The sequence below is a fragment of the Myotis brandtii genome, unplaced genomic scaffold (assembly GCF_000412655.1).
Source record: "Myotis brandtii unplaced genomic scaffold, ASM41265v1 scaffold581, whole genome shotgun sequence".
Classification (NCBI taxonomy): domain Eukaryota; kingdom Metazoa; phylum Chordata; class Mammalia; order Chiroptera; family Vespertilionidae; genus Myotis; species Myotis brandtii.
Window position 1 is genome coordinate 1,885,258 of NW_005370182.1, and position 13,942 is coordinate 1,899,199.

The following is a 13,942-nucleotide window of genomic DNA, read 5'->3' on the forward strand; positions in this document are numbered from 1 at the left end:
TGGTGGTGGGCCTGCCTCTGGGAGCACTGATGGATGTGTCTCCTACAGGGTCTGGGTGGACAGGACTTGGCTGGACCATGGCTTTGCAGGGTGGAGTCAGATTATGGGGTTGCTTCAAGAACTGCAGCTGGACCAGTGTTGGTGAACTTGCCTCGGGGACATGGATGGGTGTGTCTCCCTCCGGGTCCCAGGCAGTTAGGACTGGCAGTTAAGAGGGGCTGGAGCCAGTTTACATGCGACTTCAGGGCCCACAGCCAGGACTGAGATCGGTGAGCACAGGTGGTTGTCACTCCTCCCAGGTCCCTGGGTGGATGGGGCCGGTGGCAGGATCAAGGTGAGACAGGGCTGTAGTTGAGGCCAGAGGGGCACAGGGCTATGTCTGGGTCTGCAGCCAGGACCATAGATGGTGAGCCTACCTGGGCACAGGCCTGCCTTCTTAAAATGGGCCTCCTTGGTCTTGGGCTTCATGAGGGTTTCACAGTCTTCTACCAAGATCCCATAACTTCCACAAAGGCACTTTTGTCTGGATGGCTCTCACATCATTGTTGCTGAGTTGGGATGTGAGCAGAGGAGCTCCTGTTTCTCTGTGTTGCTGATGGCACCCCAACCCCCTCACACTTCTCTTTGATTAACAATTCAAAATTACTTATTTCATTTATTGCAGTTTCCATAAAATCAGTATTTTTTACCATTTACTAATTTATGAATGGTTTACTGGGATGGGTCATATCAGCTGTTGTAATTATGGTTTGATCAGTTTCTATTGCAATTTTGTATTTGTCTGCTTGTGGTCTGTGTGTCTTAAGTAATAGACACCAAGATAGTGGTGACTATGTTGAGCTTGCTTTCTTGTGGCTTGATTAGAGGTTGTATGCAAATGCTGTTTGATACATAATTGAGTATAATATATGCACATTTAAAGATTTGTGATTAATTTGTTCTGAATGCCTTTGTTAGAGAAAAATACATCTTTGGAAAGTAAAACCATCCCAAATGTCCTTCTAACATATCTATATTCTTCCTTAAACTCATAACATCTTGAACTATGCATTAAAAATAATAGAGGCTCTACTATTTATATATTATTTTTTACTATTTGGTTTAGAAGTAGAAAGAAAAGTATCATTTAATAACAACTCAGGCAATATGGTGTTTAGAGTTAATGTTTTAAAAGATTTACCACTTATTAGCAATGGAACAATTATTGCTCAATTTTGGAATGGGACAGTGGGATAATGCAGGAATTTTACTGTTGTGGAATACATCTGAAAATATATACACTTATGCTCCATATGCATAATGACATTTTGGTCAAGAATGAACCACATATACAACAGTGGTCTCATAACATTATCAAGGAGCTAAAACTTCCTATCACCTAGTCTCATTGTAGCCATGGTAAGGTAGTAGCTCACATTACTCACGTGTTTGTGGTGATGCTGGTGTAACCAAACCTACTGCACTGCCAGTCATATAAAAGCATGACTACAATGGAACAATTATTGCTCAATTTTGGAATTGGACAGTGGGATAATGCAGGAATTTTACTCTTGTGGAATACCTCTGAAAATATATACACTTATGCTCTATATGCATAATGACATTTTAGTCAAGAATGAACCACATATACAACAGTGGTCCCATAACATTATCATGGAGCTAAAACTTCCTATCACCTAGTCTCATTGTAGTCATGGTAACGTAGTAGCTCACATTACTCACATGTTTGTGGTGATGCTGGTGTAAACAAACCTACTGCACTGCCAGTCATATAAAAGCATGACTTATACAATTATGTATGGTGCACAATAATTGATAATGACAACGAATGACTCTGTTACTGGTTTATGTATTTACTATACTATAATATTTATTATTACTTTAGAGTGTACTCTTTCTACATATTAAAAACCAACAACTTTGCAGTAAAACAGTACTGCATGTTATGCTGGCAGCAGTCTCATACATCTTCTGTTTACCGTGTCTCTTAATCACATAATTTTCTCTTGTGCTTGATTTAATCTCATGTTGTTTTATAAATTTAGTGTAGCCTAGTGTATGGTGTTTATAAAGTCTACAATGGTGTACAGTAATCTCCTGGTCTTTCGCATTCACTCGACACTCGCTCACTGACTCACCCAGAGCAACTTCCAGACCTGCAAGTCCATGGTAAGCGCCCTGTACAGGTGTCCTATTTAAAAAATATTTTATATTGTATTTTTACTGTGTCACTTTACGTTGACATACACAAACATTTAGTATTGTATTATAATTGTCTACAGTATTCAGGACAGTAACATGCTTTACAGGTTTGTAGCCTAGGAGCAATAGGCTATGCCATATAGCCTAGATTCAGTGGTTCTCAACCTTCCTAATGCTGCGACCCTTTACTACAGTTCCTCATGTGTGGTGACCCCCAACCATAAAATTATTTTCGTTGCTTCTTCATAACTGTAATTTTGCTACTGTTATGAATCGTAATGTAAATATCTGATATGCAGGATGTACTTTCAGGGGTCGTGACCCACAGGTTGAGAACCGCTTATAGTAGGCTGCACCATGTAAGCTCAATGATGTCTGCACAATGACAAACTCAACTAATGACACATTTCTTAGAACATATCCCTTTCATTAAGCAGCACAAGATATTCATATATATACACACACATATATGTGTGAATATATGATACAGTATCCTAGGACACCTATTATAGCTCCTGGAATACTGCTGTTGATTAACATTGGCTTCAAGAATGTCCATAGAGACTTCAGTTTTAACCCCTCCCAAATATTCTGCTTCAGGTAACTCATGTAATAACATGAGTTGCTACACCCAGCTAGAAAGCTCTGGAGACCTATGGGGATACCAAATGTAAGAAGAAAATCATCATGGACATTTTATTTTTAACCTAGAAGCAAAACAAGTACTACAGGTAAGATTTTGTGGAATCTTGAATTAGCACTGTTTTTCCATCTGTATGACTTTGTAAAATTTTACAAAAGTCAATTAACTCTATAATATTGGTATAAATGAATGGAAGGTCAATACAATTAAATGTACAGCTCAAATACTTGATTTCCAATCCTATTTTCATATCAAAATAATCTGTGAAGTATTATAAACGTTATACAATTTTGTAAATTATAACTCAATACAAATGAAAAAAATGCATTACCTGTGAAGACTGTTAAAGCTTAGATGTTTCAATTTCAGGCATCTCTGCCACTTAACTTTGGACAAGTCACCAAACCTCTCTGTGCCTCAGTTACCTTATCCGTTAAATGGGGAAAACAACCATCTTCCTCATAGGCATGCTATGAGGATTAAATGAATTAGTACATGTACAGCTGTTAGGGCAGTGCTTACCACATAGAAAACATGCCCTCATATTGCTCTTGTTACTGTTATTTAGGTAACTAGGATCTTTGTTTCTAGGGGATCTGGTCTGACTCTCAATCTGGGTTTATTCCTATGGGAGCTCAATTTACCTAGTCTGGCACCATGAATATGAGGCTAACTGGAGAGAAAAAGTTAAACATGTTGCTGTGGCTGTGAGGGCAGTACTCCTATTAGTCATGTGTGGGGGCAGCTGTGGAGGAGGGAACTGGAAGCAGGTAATCCAGCACCCTACTGATTCCAGAATGAGATTTATTCAGGCTTGCCATTTTCCCAAAGTCTCCCACAGTCTACTGAAAAGTGTTTATTTTAAAAAATGAAAATAGATATGTTTATGCAAAGATTTCCCAGTCTATAAATTTTGTTTACATTTATTGAAAACATAGATCCAAAATTTCAAAATATGATAGCAAATGTGGAGCCAATCCTGGACAGAGTTGAGGAAATTTGGCAACAAATTTACCCACGACCAAGGGAAGTGCAGCCAGAGCTGAACGGCTCTGCAGGCGGACGCACAGGACATTTTCCATGGAAACCTATGTGGACAGACAGTTGGAGGATCAGATGCTTTCTCTCTCCCCAATCCCTTGGCCTCTTGACACAAGCTTGGAGAGGTTGGGTACACCAAACAAATGGGGGTTGAGTTTCTTGCTGGCCCAGCAGTGGGAGAAGTTGGGTGCTAAATAAAATATTTAGAATTGTAGAATGTCCACCTGAAATTATGGTTTGAGATGCATACCTGTTCCATGGTAGGATTTGATTGATATTATTAAGAATTCTTCTGCATCGTGACGATTATGAGTTTATTATGTCTCTTCTCTCAATCTATACTTTTATCACCAGCTTTGCAGCAAGCACAGTGCTAAAGTTGTCAGTAGAGGGCGCTAGAGGGACATTGCAGGAGGAAGGAGTTGGTCTTTCTGGGTCCTTTGAGCAGTCAGATTTTTGACTTCAGCTATGTCTGCTTTGCTGCTAGAGGCGGTCTGTTCCATACGTGCACCCGGCATGTGCAGTCTTCTGACAGACTCAGAACCTCAGTCTCAGCCTGGTGACCATCTCACTGACCTTCCTGGTGTGGACCCCCTGTGCACCAGGCCTCCCACTGGCCTGTCAGTAGGTGGGCTCCCAGCACCGAGGCTGCTTCTGCTTGTCCTGCGCACCAGCTTTGGCCAGGACAATGCAACAAGCGTCACCATCCAGAGGGCCCAAGGACACCACCTGCGATAGGTCTGGCTCCCAGCTCTAGGAAGCTGGCCTGCTTTTCAAGTTGTTCTTCCCTTGGGTTCTCTCCCTCAGGCCCGTTTAAGAAGGAAATTCAACCAAGTAAATGTGAAGACTAACTGGCTTTATTAAGCAATTGGTGAGCCAGGCAGCATCCCATCTAGCAACTAGAAGGGCACTAAGAGTGGGTGTCCAAAATGGAAGGTTTTTATAGGAAGAGGGGTGAGGCAAGGGTGCTATTAACGAAATAAAACAAAAGAAAGGAAAAGAAAAGAAAAGAAAAGAAAAGCAAAGAAAAGAAAAGAAGAGGAAAGAAAAGAAAAGAAAGTTATTTTTAGACCAGGCATCTTCTTTTTTTTTTTCTAAATATATTTTATTGATTTTTTACAGAAGTTATTTTTAGACCAGGCATCTTCTTTTTTTTTTCTAAATATATTTTATTGATTTTTTACAGAGAGGAAGGGAGAGGGATAGAGAGTTAGAAACATCGATGAGAGAGAAACATTGATCAGCTGCCTCCTGCACACCCCCCACTGGGGATGTTGCCTGCAACCAAGGTACATGCCCTTGACCGGAATCGAACCTGGGACTCTTCAGTCCCCAGGCTGACGCTCTATCCACTGAGCCAAACCGGCTAGGGCCAGCCATCTTCTTTTTGAGTGGAAAGAAATGGCAAGGGTTTCTTTCTGTGGGAGGTGGGGAGGGCCCATTTGACAGATTACCTTCCTTGTGCTTGACCAGAAAATCCCAGACTGACTAAGATTATGTTCCCTGGAGAGGCAGAAACAACAATTAGATCAGGTATTAACTCTAGGTTTGCTATTATGGGCTTTAGCACAAGTGACGCCATTTTGCACCTGTGATTTTCTCTTTAGCAGCCTGAAGGTATTCTTTAGAACAGGAGTCAGCAACTTCGACCTGCTGTTGGTTTCTATAAATAAAGATTTATCAGAACACAGCCAAGCTCATTTATTTATATTTGATGCTGCAATGGCACAACTGAATAGTTGCAACAGAGACCTAATGGTCCACAAAGCCTGACATATTTATTATCAGGCCCTTTAACAGAAAAAGTTTGCAGATTCCTGCCTTAGCATTCTCCTTTCTTTTTCACAGTTACTCCATTGTTACATTTTATAATTCTTTATATTAAAATGTCTTTGTTCGAATTACTATGTGGTTTCTGTCTCCTGAGTGGACCTTTCTGATGCATCCACTACATGTCTGTACCCCTCCAGGGGTTACAACCCATAGAAGTGGTACCGTTTCAGTTTGGGAAAGAAGCAGCTACTACTTTACCCACGACCAACAAAATCCCCAAGGCAAGGCAATGCTATGCTTCTGGCTACTCCCTGCAGAGTGGGGAAGAAAAAAAAGAGGGAGAGAACAATCATAAATTAACTAATGGCCCGGTGCACAGATTCGTGCACATTGAAAGGACATTAATTAGAAGAAATATTTAATATTGCTATTCACCCTTTCTCTATAATAGAAGTGTCAGAGATGAAAGAAAATTAGTAAAATGTACATGAGAATAATATATAAATTGATTAATGAATAAACAATAACAACATGATATAACAACAAAGACATGATATAAAAACGTTGATAAAAACAATGACTAATAAATTGATTAAACTTATAAGATACCTCCCTGTATACCATATTAAGACTAAAAACACTTTCAGAGTGCTTGACTATTTTTTCTTGTGAGAGCTTTATATGTATTGCACATGTGCGAGTCAATATTTATTTTTAAATTGCCAGTGCACGTCATATGTACCAGCCAGCTGGTCAGATGGTCAGATGGACATATGGTCTGTCACTTAGCTTTATATATATATAGATTGTCTCAATAAATGACCATACTTAATCCATACATTATTCATTTCTTATACCTGAAAGCAATCCAGATACCTAGCTCATGGTAAAAATTTACTAAATGATTTTGAACAAATGAAGTGAGTATACGGATGATACAAAAACAAATTGAAAACACACTCTGAGCAGCATTTTTCCTCCAATGCAAAAAAAATGACAAGTAATACAATGTAGATAAGCTGTGGGTTCTCTTTTCCTCAAATATTTGCTCTCTGAAAATTATGGGAAATGTATAAAGAAAAGAGATGTGTCTGTGAATACATTATCTTAAGCTGTACATGCAAATGAAGTGGAAAACACAAGAGAAATAATTTTCTACTGAAACATTCTGATAATTGAGACAAGCATTGTGGTTTTGCTTTGAATTAGCTGAGCTGAACCAGTTATGCATTTGACTTTGCCACAGCCCTGAGAGGTTCTTACAGGGTTCACTTCAACAAACAGCTGTGGACTGGGGTCAATTCTTATTTTATTTAGCATTACCCATTCATTCAGATTCCATATTCAGCTAATTACTTGCAGGAACAGGACTTATTAAGAAGAATAACTCATTTACGTGGAAGAAGGCTGCAGCTTGCCCTTTTGCTTTCGTCTCCTTCCCTTCCCTTTGCATTTATTCTCCTTTCATTTGGAGTAATGTGAAGCACAAAAACCAAATCAAGGCACTCTGCATTCCGATTTCTTGTTTCCCAAACATTCAAACCTTTTTGTGAGCAGAAATTAGCCCTTGCCAAGTAATTCAAACAAAAATGTACATTTTCTTTTACCAAATGAGCACTTTGCCATGCTTATCACATCTTCCTGTCGGCCAGCAGGCAGCTCTGCCCAGGTCAGTCAGCTCACCTTCCCTTTAGCATGGCGGGGCGTTCAGCAGGAACTTCAGATGCCCTGATATTTCCCCTACTGTTTACAAAAGCAGAAAAGAATTTCACACTTTTTGGAGCACTGCAGGTGTTTCAGGGCCTTTAAATGCCACTTATAAGCCATTCTAAACAAACCAACCTGCACACCAGGAAACCAAAATACCTGTTAGCACTGTTTTTTTCCAAGAAGGATGAAGAGTTTTCTTTAATGCACCACATGAATTTAAGGAATGCATTTTCTTTCTAGGCCTTACTCAAAGACAGAAATGTAGGTAGCCCAGACACTAAAAAGATAAAAGTAGTTTCTATGGTTATCAGCAGCTGGGATTTAAGAGAGGGGGAGAGTGGTGATTAGTCCAATGTAGCAATCTTATAGAAGAATACTAGAGGCCCGGTGCACAACATTCGTGCACTGGGGGGTGTGGGGGTCCCTCAGCCCAACCTGCACCCTCTCCAATCTGGGAGCCCGCAGGGGAGCCCTCTCCAATCCGTGAATTTCTGTGTCTTTGCAGTCATATGAGCGAATTGTCTGAGACCCCAACTCAGTTTGGTTTGTTGCTCACAGAATAATAGAGGCACTTTTTTTCTTTGCTTCATTGGTGCAGATTTCCTGGAAGTTTTAGGATATCTTTCCTTTAATTTTTCCTAGACACTCTGATTTTACTTATGTCTCTCACCTTTGCTTTCCCTCCATCCCTCACTGCAACAGTAACTTGCTCCTGACTCCCTTTGCTCTAGTGTCTAAGAGATCCGTCTGCCACCAGAACTATGACTGCCAGCATTCCTTGTGTTCCCCACGCTCTGGGCTTCCTCTTCAGGTCCTGGGGCTGCCACCAGAACTACTATTCCCAGAATTCCTGGTGCTCCCCACACTCTTGGTTTTCCCTTCCTGCTCTGGCTCTGTCCCATGGCCTCCCACTCTGCCAAGTCCTCCAAGCCACCAGGTCTCCCCCTCTGCTCTCTGCCCCGTGCCTGTGTATGCAAATTACCCTGCCATCTTTGTCGGGTTAATTTGCATACTCACCCCTGATTGAGCTGGTGAGCGTAGCGAAGGGGTGGTCAATTTACATGTTTCTCTTTTTTTATATAGGATATGATGTTAATTATCCTGTCATTTTGTTTAAACCAACACCTAGGTTATTTGTTTGAACACTGTAATCACCTGGGAAGCTTAGAAAATAATAAATTAATAATAATAATAATAATAATAATAATGCTTATTTCTACCCCTAGAGACTGGGACTCAATTGGTCTGGGGTGTGGCCTGGGCTTTGGAAATTTGAGAAAGCTCCTGCAGTGATTGTCATATGCAGAGCTATTGCCCTAGTTTGACCTTAGATTCAAGAACTAGTGTAGCTCGGTCCAATGGAACTCTCTGAGATGATGGTGATGTACCTGCATGAGCGCTAGCATGCTGAGAGCTGGAGGAACAGAGGGAAGAGGTGGTGTTTTCACAACCAGGAAGCTTACAAGAGGATCCTAGGGAACTGAGATCCAGACCTCTGAGAAGAGTGACTGCCCCGTGGGTGCTGGCACCACGGAAAGCAATGTGTCATTCTGGGAGTGTGGAGGAAACAGAATCAATGGCTGCTGTCAGGGAAAGAAGCCCAGGCTGGGAAGACTGGCAGCAGCACATGGCAAGGAGAAAGTCTTTATTCTCCCTTCTCCTGTTTTGCAGTCGCCTTGTAGGGCCCTCGTCACAGAATCCAATAGGGAACTGCTGGCTGAAGAGAAATAGTTTGCAGAGTCCTAGTCCCAGTCAGCATCTCCAAGCCGGGTAGTGAATGGTGAATTTGGAGCTGAAAAACCTTATTTAGTGCCCAACATAATTATAACCAAATAATATGCATAACATAAACATCTTTACATATTTAACTAACAGACTTTTAAAAAGAGTATTAGCATTCTTAGATACCATTGGTGGATGAGTGAATTAACACCCTGGAAAGCAAGTTGGCAAGTCCTAATGTGTTTATAACCCTTGACTCAATAGTTTAGCTTTCAGGAATGTATCCCAGAAACACAATGAAAACTACGATCTAAGATTCATGTACAAAATATTTATTGAGACATTGTTCATCATACTAAAAACCTTAATGACCCAAGTAGAAAATGGTTAAGTACATTATGGAGTATAAATATTTAATTTTATGAAATGATAAAAATAGGATTTGCATTGCAAGTTATGGCGAAAACATCATTGTGGTATAATGGTTGAGATATCTTTTTATTTAATAATTTACTATAAGCACTGTCACTGATTTTTTATTTTCTTCTCTCTATATCGCAGCATTTCTGTTTCCTATAATATGCCCATATTGCATTAATAATGAAACAATGCAAATAATAAAAATAACAAAAAAATAGATCCATTATTTTAATAGCACTAAAATAAAAATGTGTGTGTGTGTGTAAATAAAACATGTAAACAAAAACAATACTTTGGGGAAAAACCTGCAGCAAGTATAAGAATTTTTTCTGTAATATATAATGAGTTCACATAGATTCATAAGAAAACATCAAAATTGCCAAAAGATAAATGAATGAAGGATCAACATTATTTATAAAAGAAAAAATACATGTGATTAATGAACTCATAGGAAAATACTTATTATCATATTAGCAAAGATCACAAAATTTAATGGGAACAGTGTTGCTGAATATAGTATAACATCATGGAATCATTTTGTAAAAAAAACTGTACTATTAATTAATAGTTAAAATACACATATCCTTTAATCTCATAAAAACAATTCTTGCCCTGGCTGGTTTTGCTCAGTGGTTAGAGTGTCAACCCTGGACCGAAGGGTCATGGTTTTGATTCCCAGCCAAGGGCACCTACCATGGTTGCAGATTTGTCCCTGCCCACTGTGGGGATATGTGAGGGAGGCAACCAATTGATGTGTCTGTCTCCCTCTCCTCTCCCTCTGTTCCCCTCTCTCTAAGAAATCAATGGAAGTATCCTTGGGTGAGGATAAAAACAATAAATAAATAAGCAAACAATTCTTAGAATCGATCCTGGGATTATAATTTGAAATACAAGAAAGATTTTATTCCCCAAAGTATTTATTACTTTATTATTTAAAGAAAACAATCAAATGTCTAAACATGTAAGAATATTTGAATAGCCCTAATGTTATAGAGTGATATTTAATGGATATGTTAACATTGTGTTTTAAATTAAGTGTAACATACAGGTTATATAATTTAATATTTAGTATAATCTCAGCTGGGTAAAAGCATTAAGAGAATATAGGTGATGTGTTTAAGAATACATCTGCTAGGGCAAAGGAAACTAAGGAGAAAATAAACAAATGGGACTACATCAAAATAAAAAGCGTCTGCACAGCAAAAAACAAACAAACAAACAAAAATCAACAAAACAAAAAGGGAGCCCACTGTATGAGAGAACGTATTTGGCAATGATACATCTGATAAAGGCTTACTATCCAAACTATATAAGGAACTCATACAACTTAACAAAAGGAAGACAAACAATGCAATTCAAAAATGGGCAAAGGACCTAAATAGACACGTTTATAACAGTAGCAAGATTACAGTTATGAAGTAGCAATGAAAATAAGTTTATGGTTGGGGTCATAACATGAGGAACTGTACTTAAAGGACCAGAAGGTTGAGAACCACTGGCTTAGAAGTTCGCAGGCTACAATTGGCAGGCTTCAAAAAGCTACGGGAGATGCACCAAAGAAGAGAAGAGGGCCACCGAGTCCTGAGTTGGTGGCCGCTGCATCTGCTGTTGCAGATTCTCTCCCTTTTGTCAAGCAGACAACCAGCTGCTCAGGCAGCCCCAGCAGCATGAGGAAGACTCAATGGCACAGAAACAGGAAGAAAGGCCTAACATTGGATTCAGTACCGTGATATCACATATGAAAGTTGCCAGATGTGCCCCAGCTAGAGTTAGAACAAAACCAGTTCATCAGATTCAGTTTGATGAAGGGTCTGACAATTATGTTGGTTGGGATAAGACTACCGATCTTAGAAAAGGTTTTAGAGAAAATATAGTCAGGGCAAAGAGACTTAGTACTTTTTATCTTAAGGCAGCTATTGAAGAGGCACCTGAAACAGCACCTTCACTCTGGGCTGTGGAATTTGCTAAGCAGTTAGCTGTAATAAATGAAGAGTCCTTTCAGAATTTTTTAAAAATATATTTTATTGATTTTTTACAGTGAGGAAGGGAGAGGGATAGAGAGTTAGAAACATTGATGAGAGAGGAACATCGATAAGCTGCCTCCTGCACACCCCGCACTGGGGATATGCCCGCAACCAAGGTACATGCCCTTGACCAGAATCGAACCTGGGACCTTTTGGTCCACAGGCCGACACTCTATCCACTGAGGTCAGGGCTCAGAATGTGTTGAAGAGATGATCCAGTGGACGAAAGAGGGAAGACTGTGGGAGTTCCCAATTAACTATAAAGCAGTTTTGATGATGGTTTAGAATTTCATATATTTCTGGATAAATACCTGGAGGATTTTCCAAAACAAGGGCCAATTTGCCACTTGATGGAGTAAGTGACCTGTGGCCTTTCCAAAAACCTATATCTGAGTGTTAGAAAGTAGAACACATGGAGTGGTTTAAAGGTTATTTTAATTTAAAAAAGAAAAAGAAAGATATTTTAAAAGAAAGTGACATATGGTCCAAATGAAGACTATGGAGATTTTTATTTCAAGCTCTTGGAGATTGGTAGTATAACTAAATAAATAACTTTACTAGGAAAAAAAGAGAATATAGGTGATGGAAAGATTAATTACTATTAAGATGATTAAGGCAGTTTTATATGAGGTTGCAAATGGACTTACTAGTAACTTATTCATAATGGGCAAAAAGAGGGCAGAATTAAAAATGATGGCAAAGATTTTAGTGCAGGAGACCAAAATAATGGTGTTGGCACTGACAGAAATAGAAACCTGGAAATTATGATAATATTAACTTTGCATCAATTTCATAATTGATATAGGCTGTGACAAGCCAACTGTTTTTGATTCAGTTCTAAATTCTGTAGCATGGTTATAAAACATAACACATTTGTTTTTTAAGAGTTAACCTCATTGAACTGAAGATGTTTAACTCAAATGGTGTTTAAATGAGTAAAGAATGAGGAAATGTATCCCCATTTGGTTCTTCTTGGATGTAAATGTTCTGGAAAATGTGAACAAACACTTAGCTTTGCTAAAATGTATTATCTTACAAGCCATCTGTAGTACTTTACCTTTTGGAGAGTTTTGGAGGTGGTTTAGAAATAAAAATTTAACTATAATCTTGAAAAATTTAACTATAACCCTGAAAAACTTTGATAATAATCACAACATACATAAAAACATAGACATGTGAGAAGAGGAACCTCATTGTACTGCAACAGAACTTCCAGTGGTTAGAGTGTCGACCCTGGACCGAAGGGTCATGGGTTTGATTCCCAGCCAAGGGCACCTACCATGGTTGCAGATTTGTCCCTGCCCACTGTGGGGATATGTGAGGGAGGCAACCAATTGATGTGTCTCTCTCCCTCTCCTCTCCCTCTGTTCACCTCTCTCTAAGAAATCAATGGAAGTATCCTTGGGTGAGGATAAAAACAATAAATAAATAAGCAAACAATTCTTAGAATCGATCCTGGGATTATAATTTGAAATACAAGAAAGATTTTATTCCCCAAAGTATTTATTACTTTATTATTTAAAGAAAACAATCAAATGTCTAAACATGTAAGAATATTTGAATAGCCCTAATGTTATAGAGTGATATTTAATGGATATGTTAACACTGTGTTTCAAATTAAGTGTAACATACAGGTTATATAATTTAATATTTAGTATAATCTCAGCTGGGTAAAAGCATTAAGAGAATATAGGTGATGTGTTTAAGAATACATCTGCTAGGGCAAAGGAAACTAAGGAGAAAATAAACAAATGGGACTACATCAAAATAAAAAGCGTCTGCACAGCAAAAAACAAACAAACAAACAAAAATCAACAAAACAAAAAGGGAGCCCACTGTATGAGAGAACGTATTTGGCAATGATACATCTGATAAAGGCTTACTATCCAAACTATATAAGGAACTCATACAACTTAACAAAAGGAAGACAAACAATGCAATTCAAAAATGGGCAAAGGACCTAAATAGACACGTTTCCAAAGTGGACATACAGACAGCCAAGAGGCATATAAAAAAATGCTCAAAGTCACTGATCATCAGAGAGATGCAAATTTAAATGACAATAAGGTATCACCTCACACCTGTCAGAATGGCTACCATCAACAAATCAACAAATGACAGTGCTGGCAAGGATGTGGAGAAAAGGGAACCCTAGTACACTGCTGGTGGGAATGCAGACTGGTGCAGCCACTGTGGAAAACAGTATGGAGTTTCCTCAAAAAATTAAATATGGAACTGCCATTTGACCCAGTGATCCCACTTCTAGGAATATATCCTAAGATACCCAAAACACCGATCAGAAAGAATATACGCACTCCTAGGTTTATAACAGCACAATTTACAATAGCTAAGACCTGAAAAGTCCCAAGTGCCCATCAGTAGATGAGTGGATAAAAAAGCTGTGGTA

The 13,942-nt window shown here is 38.9% G+C and overlaps 1 pseudogene; it reads left to right on the forward strand.

Annotated features, from left to right (window-relative positions):
• Positions 1-11,942, forward strand: part of LOC102247125 — a 55,843-nt pseudogene extending 43,901 nt beyond the window's left edge.
• The last annotated feature ends 2,000 nt before the right edge of the window (positions 11,943-13,942 follow it).